General features: G+C 41.7%; 1 pseudogene; it reads left to right on the top strand.

Annotated features, from left to right (window-relative positions):
- Positions 1 to 5,703: 5,703 nt before the first annotated feature.
- LOC144223009 (NADH dehydrogenase [ubiquinone] 1 beta subcomplex subunit 1 pseudogene) lies at positions 5,704 to 5,978 on the top strand (annotated as a pseudogene).
- Positions 5,979 to 9,664: the final 3,686 nt, after the last annotated feature.

Below are 9,664 nucleotides of genomic sequence, written 5' to 3' on the forward strand. Positions count from 1 at the left end.
TCTGTGTTCTTTTTTTTTTTTTTTTTGGAAGTATAAGTAAGAGTGTTATATTAGTTTCAGGTGTACAATATAATAATTCAACAATTCTATACATTACTCTGCTCATCACAGTAAATTTACTGTTAATCCCCTTGACCTATTTATTACTTATTAATGTTTATTTTATTTTTGAGAGAGAGAGAAAGAATGAGCAGGAGAGGGGCAGAGAGGGAGACAGAGGATCCAAAGCAGGCTCCATGCTGACAGCAGAGAGCCTGATCCTGATGCAGGGCTTGAACTCATGAACTGGTAGATCATGACCTGAGCTGGTTAGACGCTTAACCGACTGAGCCACCCAGGCACCACCCCCTTCACCTATTTAACCCATCCCCTACACCCCTCCTCCCCCTCTGGCAACCACCAGTTTTTTTCTCTGTAGTTAAGAGTTGTTTTTTTGGTCTCTTTTTTATTTGTTTGTTTGTTTTGTTTCCTAAATTCCACATGTAAGTGAAATCATATGGTATTTGTCTTTTTCTGACTGATTTATTTCACTTAGCATTATACTCTCTGTCTCTGTTCCTGTCATCGCAAATGGCAAGATTTCATTCTTTTTTATGGCTGAGTACTATTCCATTACTATTAATGGAACACACACACACACACACACACACACAGCACATCTTCTTTATCCATTCATCAGTGGATGGACACTGAGGCTCTTTCCATAATTCGGCTATTGTAGATAATGTCACTATAAACAGAGGGGAGCATACATCTTTTTGAATTAGTATTTTTATTTTCTTTGAGTAAATACCCAGTAGTGGGATTACTGGATCATATGTTAATTCTGTTTTTAATTTTTTGAAGAAATGCCGTTCTGTTTTCCACAGTGGCTGCACCGCTTTGCATTCTCTCCAGTATTGCATGAGGATTCCTTTTTCTCCTCTTTACCAACACTTGTTATTTCTTGTCTTTTTGATTCCGGCCAGTAACTCTCATTCTTTTTCATTTTTTAAAAATAAGCTCTATGTCCAACATGGGGCTTGAACTCATGACCCAGAGATCAGGAGTTGCATGTGCCACCAACTGAGCCAACCGGTGACCCCTGTGACTTTCATTAGCTCAGGTCTTTTTTACTTGCTGTTTCCTCTACCTGGACTACTTAGCCTCCTGATCTTTGCAAGCTGGTTCTCTCACCATTCAAGACTCAGCTGTCAAATGGAGGTGAAGGGGGATAGGCTAGGGATCATAACACTTGGGACTATCTGGGCATCTCTCTCTTAGAGTTTCAGAGCCTCTCCACCTGGTTCCTTTTTGTGCGCCAGTTTGAGCTTCCTCACAGCATGTCACATTTCAGGGCACTCTCTATGACAACTGAAAGCTTCAAGAGCTTTCCAGCAAACCAGGAAAACCTTATCACCTTTTATGACCTAGACTAGAAAATTACACAGCATTGCTTTTACTATGTTCTATGGATTACAAGCACGTCACTAATCCACCCAGATTTAAAGGTAAGGAAAACATATTCTACCTCTTGATAAGCGAGTTGGTAAGTCTAGATGAACATGTGAGATGGAAAATGTTGTGGCCAGTTTTGGAAAATATGCTCAATCATACTGCCTTATGTGGTTTTCTCCATAGTACTTTTTATTATTGGATATTATTTTTTTGCTTTTAATCAGCCATCTCCCTTTACTAGAATATGTGCCATAAAAGGACAGGAACCCTCTCTTTATTATTCTCTTCCCTATCACCAGTACTTGACTGGTATCAGCACATAGTAGGTGTTTAGCACATTTGTTGAATGAAATAATAAGGCTTTTGTAGCAGGGACCAATAGATGCCTCAGGTTAATAAACCAAGTAACAGAAGTATAGGCACTTTATTTAAGGATGTGGACCTAACCACTCAAAGTACTAAAAATAGAAATAGGTAGGACCATGGGTGAGAAGAAGGGGAAAAATAGTGGGGGAGAGGGAGGGAGGCAAACCATGAGAGACTCTGGAATGCCGAGAACAAACTGAGGGCAGATGGGGTTGGGGGGAGAGGAAGGGGGATGATGGGCATGGAGGAGCACAAGGGCACTTGTGGGGATGAGCACTGGGTGTTATATGGAAACCAACTTGACAATAAACTATTTTAAAAAAATAAAAATAGGTAAAGGGGTTGCCTTTGTGGAGAGGAAATGGAGATGGATAGTTAGTGCTTTTCTGAGGCACTGTTGGGGAGATTTTTATTTTATTTTTATTAAAAAATTTTTTTAATGTTTATTTTTTAGTTTTGAGAGAGAGACACAGACAGACAGAGAGAGACAGAGAGACAGAGCGGCAGCAGGGAAGGGGCAGAAAGAGAGGGAGACACCGAAACCAAAGTAGGTTCCAGGCACTGAGCTGTCAACACAGAGCTGGATGCGGGGCTTGAACTCACAAACTGTGAGATCGTGACCTGAGCCAAAGTTGGATACTCAACTAACTGGACCACCCAGCACCCCTGGGAGATTTTTTAAATCCATGTACTTTTATTTCTGACATTAAATTTTTGAAAAAATTAAAAACAATCATTGTAGAAAATATGGAAGAACTGGAAGAGAGCAAAAAGCTAACTTATGAAGGCTTTCTTATGGTATCATGATCTAGACAAAGCCGCTGTGAACATTTTGGTCTATTACCTTCTTGTTGCAAATAGATAGTTCTGAATCTTGCTTTTTTATTTTCCTTGCATTAACTATTGTGAGGATTGCTCTGGGCAGAAATGCTGCCTGGCAAAGGTATGTGACCTAAAGATTTTGTTACTTCTTATTTCCCCTACTTAGAGGTCTGCATAATTCTACCCTTTGTCTTTTTTTCTCTCCAACCCAGACAATTGCATTTTACCTGCTCTTTCCCCGCCCATTTTTCCATCTTGTTGAAGGACTTCATGAGTTCATCTCTGTCTCTGTCTCCTCAACCACAGGACAGAGGTGAGTCTTGGTTAGCTCTTACTACATAACAAACTAATCAAAACTTAGTGACTTAAAATAACCATTTTTTATCATTTTGCACGATTCTGTTGGTCAGGAATTTGGACAGGGCAAAGCCCTGTCTTCTGTGCTCTACATGATGTCTCCTGGGGCATAATGTCCATCATGTCTGATGCCTCAGCTGGGATCCCTGGCAAGGCAGGTGGGCTTTGATGGGAATGGTTTAATTGTGATCATATGCCTGGGTCTTCAGCTTAACTCTGGCCGCTTGGGGTCTGGCTTCTCCATGTGGTCTCAGAGCTTTTCCTTCTCCACACGGTCTCTCCTGGGGCATAGCCATCCTTCGTGCGTGGCAGCTCCAGGCTCCCAGGAACTTGAGCCTAGAACTCCACCTGCATTCTGTGTAGGCTAAAGGAAGTCACAGGCTTAGTCCAGATTCCTCCGTTGGGTACAGATGCTTCCACTAGGAGGCATAGGTCTCTGGGGGCCACCAATGTAACAGATTAACATTGAGTCAGATGGAATTCAAATCCTGGCTTTTTGGCTTGCTAACTATATTTCCTTGGCCTGATTTCTTTCTTCCTTCTTTCCTTCCTTCCTTCCTTCCTTCCTTCCTTCCTTTCTTACTTTCTTTCTTTTTATTTTGAAGAGGGAAACATTTATTAAATGTAAACATTAAGTATAAAGGCAAATGAGCATTACTCTTTAATATTCTAAATTATAAAATAAATCAAGTTGACATAGAAGACAAGTTTCCCCTACTCCCATCTCCTAGGACTCATCACATTAATATACATACAGAAATAAAACCAACATCATCATTATGTATTTTTTTCTATTTTACCACTCTGCTGTTTTTTTAGCATTAGCCCTTCTCTTGGATTTTGAAATAAGGAGGCATTGTAACAAATATCAAATAATACCCACACACACACTCACACACAATAGTAGGTATGAAAACATTTCTATGGTTGAAGGGCTCTTGATATTCACCACTCAACAATTTCTAAGGCTACCTTTAGAAAGGCTTTTAGGTAGGGGCGCCTGGGTGGCTTAGTCGGTTAAGCGTCCGACTTTCGCTTAGGTCACGATCTNCCATCCATCTTTAGAATCCAGGAAACAGACCAATATTTGAGCTACAGGCAGTTGAATCTATAAACAAACCTTCCAAAGGAGCTTAGTATGAGCAAGTACAATTCTCAAAATTAACCACATAACATTTTATTATGTACCTATGTATTTATTTTTATGGAAGTATAGTGAAAATACATTATTACATTAGTTTCAGGTGTACAGCATAGTGATTTGAGAACTCTTGTATGTTATTCTATGCGCACACAAGGGTAGCTACCATACCACACTATTGCAATATCAGGGACTATATTCCCTATTCTGTATATTTCATTCTCTTGACTTAATCTTTAAAAAAATCTTTTAATGTTTATTTGTTTTGAAAGAAAGAGAAATAGTGCAAGCAGAGGAGGTGCAGAGAGAGAGGGAAATCTGAGAATCTGAGATAGGCGCCAGGCTCTGAGCTGTGAGCAGAGCCCAACACAGGGGCTCGAACTCACGAGCTGTGAGATCATGACTTGAGCCGAAGTCAGACACTCAGCCAACTGAGCCACCCACGCACCCCTTGTTCATTTTATAATTGGAAGCCTGTACCTCCCTCACCCCTTTTTGTCCATCTTCCCATCTATCTCCCCTCTGGCAACCACCAGTTTGTTTTCTCTGTTTATGAGTCTGTTTCTGCTTTGTTTGTTCATTTGCTTTGTTTTTCAGGTTCTACCTATAAGTGAAATCATACAGTATTTGTCTTTCTCTGTCTGACTTATTTCACCTAGGTCCAACCATGTTGTCACAAATGGCAAGATTTCATTCTTTTTAATATTCCTGTGTATGTGTGTGTACCATATCTTCTTTATCCATTCAACTATGGATGGACACTTGAGGGGCTTCCATATCTTGGCTATTGTAAATAATGCCGCAGTAAACATAGGGGTATATATACCTTTTTTTAATTGGTGCTTTTGTTTTCTTTGGGTCAATACTCAGTAGTGGAATTAGTGGATCATATGGTATTTCTATTTTTTTAATTGTTTGAGGAACCTCCATACTGTCTTCCACAGTGACTGCACCAAATTATATTCCTACCACAGTGCCTGAGGATCCCTTTCCTCCACACCTTACCAACGCTTGTCATTTCTTGTCTTTTTGATACTAGTTGTTTTGACAGGTGTAAGGTGGTATCTCATGTGGTTTTGATTTGTCTTTCTTTGATGCTGAGTGATACCGAGCAGCTTTTCATGTGTCTGTTGGCATTTGTTAATGGCAGTTTATTTTGGTTTTGTATCCCTCGCCTGAGGAGACATATCTAGAAAAATATTGCTATGGTCCTTGGCCTAATTTCTTTTTTCTTTTCTTTTTTTTTTTAATTTTTTTTATTTATTTCTGAGAGAGAGACAGCGTGAACAGGGGAGGGTCAGAGAGAGAGGGAGTCACAGACTGAAACAGGCTCCGGGCTCTGAGCTGGCAGTCAGCACAGAGCCCGACGCAGGGCTCGAACCCACGAACCGTGAGATCATGACCTAAGCGAAAGTCGGACGCTTAACCGACTAAGCCACCCAGGCGCCCCGGTCCTTGGCCTAATTTCTTAACCTCTCGGAGCCACCATATCTTTGCTCATCTACAAAAGAATTAGCATATAATTCCACATCAGCAGTATCACTGTGTGCACTGAATAAGATCAGTAAGTGTCGTGCCTGATGCAGTCACTGCATGGCGCTTCATGGAAGGGACTTGAGCAGTGGAGAGATGTGCAGACCGGTCACGGGGTCGTTTTTGGCACCAAGGCAGCAGTTCTTGTGACGACTGTCACACAGATTGTTTGTCACCACTGGGTACATATATTGTGCCTATAGGATTTGTCCTCGGATGTTATCTAGACAGAAAGAATGAAGAAAAGCTAATTGCCTTCTGGAACAAGAATTTGTTGTTTAAGAGGGAATTGAGTCCCAGTGAAGAAGACACCTGGAAGTAAAGGCTATGACTGAATTATAGAATGTTCACATTTTAAAAATAGGAGAGAGGGGCACCTGGGTGGCTCAGTTGGTTAAGCGTCTGACTTTGGCTCAGGTCATGATCTCGCAGTTTGTGAATTCGAGCCCTGCTTTGGGCCCTGCGCTGACAGCTCGGAGCCTGGAGTCTGCTTTGGATTCTGTGTCTCCTTCTCTCTCTGCCCTTCCCTTGCTTGTGCTCTCTCTCTCTCAAGAATAAATAATAAACATAAACATAAAAAAATAAACTAAAAATTAGGAGGGAAATAAAAACACACTCATTATTTTTAAGAAAAAGGCTGTGCATGATGGACCCATGAGAAAATGAGCTCCTGGTAACCTGGCACCTTTGGGAGGGCTTTAGTTTTCCAAGAATCCAGAAGTTGGAGCCAATGTTACTTAAATCTCTAAATAAATAAATAAATAAGATCTCAGTGAAAAAACAGATATTATTGTATGGTTCGAAGAGTGAAGAGTTTCTTCTCTCTCTTCTTCCATTTTGAGTTACTTTTATTCACCAGCCTCTTGAGTCTATTTAAAATTTACTCTGTCTCTCTTACTAATATCCTCTGCCGAGTAACCCCTTGTTCTCTCCAAAGGGCATAGTTATCCACTCTCCCCTATGCAACAGAAGTCCCTTTAAGCCTGGTGTCCATAACTAGTTACCACTGTGCAGAACTCAGACCCCACAAAGGTCGCTTTAACTGTGAGGGCCCCCCTGCGAGGACTGCCTGGGGTTCCCTTGAACTGAGGAGATTTGTGAGCGAATGACCTTTAACCCAGTGAGACTCTCCTCCTGCAATGTCCATAATCCTCTTAGGTGTTAATATTTAGCCTTACCTTGTATTACCCAGGTGCCAGGGAATGCAGCTGCCCACAGCCCCTTCAGCAAAACCTGCTGAAAGGCTTCTCTTGCTTCTTTAACCTACTTGTTTCTGTTCCAGCAAGGGGTCAGTAGAAGTGACACCTGTTTTTCGGTAGAAGGAACACACTTTAAAAGTCAAAGGTCTGATGAAGGACACAGACACTGTTTCTCAGAGCTGCTCTCAGCCACCGTATAATTAGTCTGTTATTAAAGTGCCAGCGAGGATGGTGATCGGTTCTCCTCTAACTTTATAGAGGGTGGATCCTGGCTTAGTAGGTCTGGAGTGAGACCTGAGTTTCTGCAGATCTAGGATGGGGTGCCTGGGTGGCTCAGTCGGCTAAGCATCCGACTTTGGCTCAGATCATGATCTCACGGTTCATGGGATAGAGCCCCACACTGGGTTCTGTGCTGACGGCTAGGTCAGAGCCTGGAGCCCGCTTCAGATTCTGTGTTTCCCTCTCCCCCTGACCCTCCCCACTCACGCTGTCTCTCTCTCTCTCTCTCTCTCTCTCTCTCTCAGAAATAAATAAAACATTTTAAAAAAAGAAAGAAAGAAAGAAAGATCTAGGATGCTTCCAGAGGATACTGAAGCTGATATGCTGATCTGGGGACCACACTTAGCAAGGAAATGCTACTAAGTAGCGAGGAAGGGAGGGGCTGGCTCCGGAAATCTTCCTGCAGTCCAGGAGGAGCAGAGAACAATTCCTGGTTTTTCCAGGCATTTCCTTGTAGCAAAGAGCCTGGGCTTTGGGGACTATTGTGTGGTCGTGGGCAAGTCAGTTCACCTAAAACTCAGTTTCCTCATTTGTAGAACAGACAGTGGAGGCAATACCTGCCTTCCTGAGTGGTCCTGGAGATTTTGTGATGCAGCGTGTGTGATGGCCTGGCAGAATGCCCGGCATGTTTAGGCTGTCCAGTGATGGTGCCAGGTCTCACTCTTGCAAGGATGGAACTGAGAGATGTGAGCAAGAGCCTGCTGTCTTCAGCTCTTCCATATTCAGGGTGAGGACTTGGCTTTGCTTTCATGTGCCCAGAGTTAATAAACAGGCCTGTTAGTGGGTGTGTGCCCCATGTTAAGACGGTGTCTCTGCTTTGATGGGTATGCTTGAATCACCCTAGGGCAGAATGAGGTAATGCTGTGGAATCATAATGCGAAGGCCTCTTTCTTATTAGCTGTCACACCCTCTGATGTTAAGGTGTCTTTCATAAACTTTTCTATTATTAAGTTAATGTGACACCTTTGTCACAGGCCTTTCTCACATGGCAGAAAGTAAAAACATTTCATAATTCCTATGGGTTCAAGTCCATTTTCTTGTCCTTATACACATGAAAGCATTTTCTTTGGGTCCATGTGCTCCATTCCTAACTCTGGCTTGCCCAGACTTCCTGATTAAGTAGCAATACTTGCAAATCCTTTAAAGGCTTATTCTGTTTGCTTGAACTTTTTGAATGACTTCAAAATAACTACAGATTGGGTCTGCTGACAAGCAGGAGATAGAACTCAGCTTTTCCCTCTGTGTGTTTCTGCCTGTTTTGACTGTTACTCTTGACACCCGTGTGTTGTCTGACTGTTACTGATGATTCAGCAGAAGCCACTACAAACAAAACCTGTTGTCTTGCGCCAGAGAACACCCTCTTGCTGGCCTGATTCTCTGGCAGTGATGACGACATCAGCCTGATTTGTGGAGATGAAATTTCTGGTTTTCTCTCTCAAGATGCCCTGGAAGGGTAGTAGCAACACCATGTATGACTAACCTGTTAACTTATATCCCCAAATTTACTTCTCCTTCCTTAAAGGCCTCGTTCATTTTATTATTTATTTATTTATGGACTTATTTTAATGTTTGTTTATTTTTGGGAGAGAGAGAGAGACAGTGTGAGCAGGGGAGGGGCAGAGAGAGAGGGGGATAGGACTAGTTCATTTTAAACTTTTCTCGTTCATAAAAGATGGTGTCTTGAACACAGTCATTTTCTCTTCATTTAGGCAAAATTATTAACCTGCAGTTGTTATAATTTCTAACTTAAGAGATCAAAAGTGAGTAGTGGGACATGTATAAAGTTAACAAAGAAAGAAAATAAATGGAGTCGGGTTGAATGGTGACTTGGGGAAGTCAGAGATGATGCCAAAATGGTTTATTTCAGCAGCAGTGGGTACATGTTCACCAACCTGATGATGACTTCAGAGACCTCCTACATTCAAGTTAAGATTTTTAACCTTAGGGGCACCTCAGTGGCTTGGTTGGTCCAGCGTCCAACTTCAGCTCAGCATAATCTTGTGGTTTGTGGGTTCGAGCCTCATGTTGGGCTTTGCGCTGACAGCACGGAGCCTGCTTGGGATTCCCTCTGCCCCTCTCTCTGCCCCTACCCTCAAAAATAAAGAAACATTTTTTTTTAAATCTTTAAAAAAAGATTTTTAACCTTAAAGCTTTTTAACTCTAATTAGTATATTAACTATGTCACATTTAGGAAACAAAGATAAGCCATGAGATAGGCTAATTAGTTGGAGGAAACTTTGATGAAGAAAAAGTGTGAAGATAAGCAGGAGGCATTTATATTTGTTTTTCCACCATAGATCACACATACTCAAGCCATGTTGATGAAATTTTCCCATTTTCAACCCTGGATATTTACATATGTATAAGGAGCTCTTCTCCTTCCTACAGAAATAATAATAAAATAAATACATAAACAAAGAGCTGTTTACTGAGGCAGCAAATGTTTATTAGGATACTGCCTAGCCTGTTCTGGCAGCGTGCTAAGTGCCAAAGGCTGCAAAGAAGACAGGCAAGTAGTGCTCATTCCAGA

This window comes from Crocuta crocuta, unplaced genomic scaffold (genome assembly GCF_008692635.1).
Source record: "Crocuta crocuta isolate KB4526 unplaced genomic scaffold, BGI_CrCroc_1.0 scaffold655, whole genome shotgun sequence".
NCBI classification, from domain to species: Eukaryota; Metazoa; Chordata; class Mammalia; order Carnivora; family Hyaenidae; genus Crocuta; species Crocuta crocuta.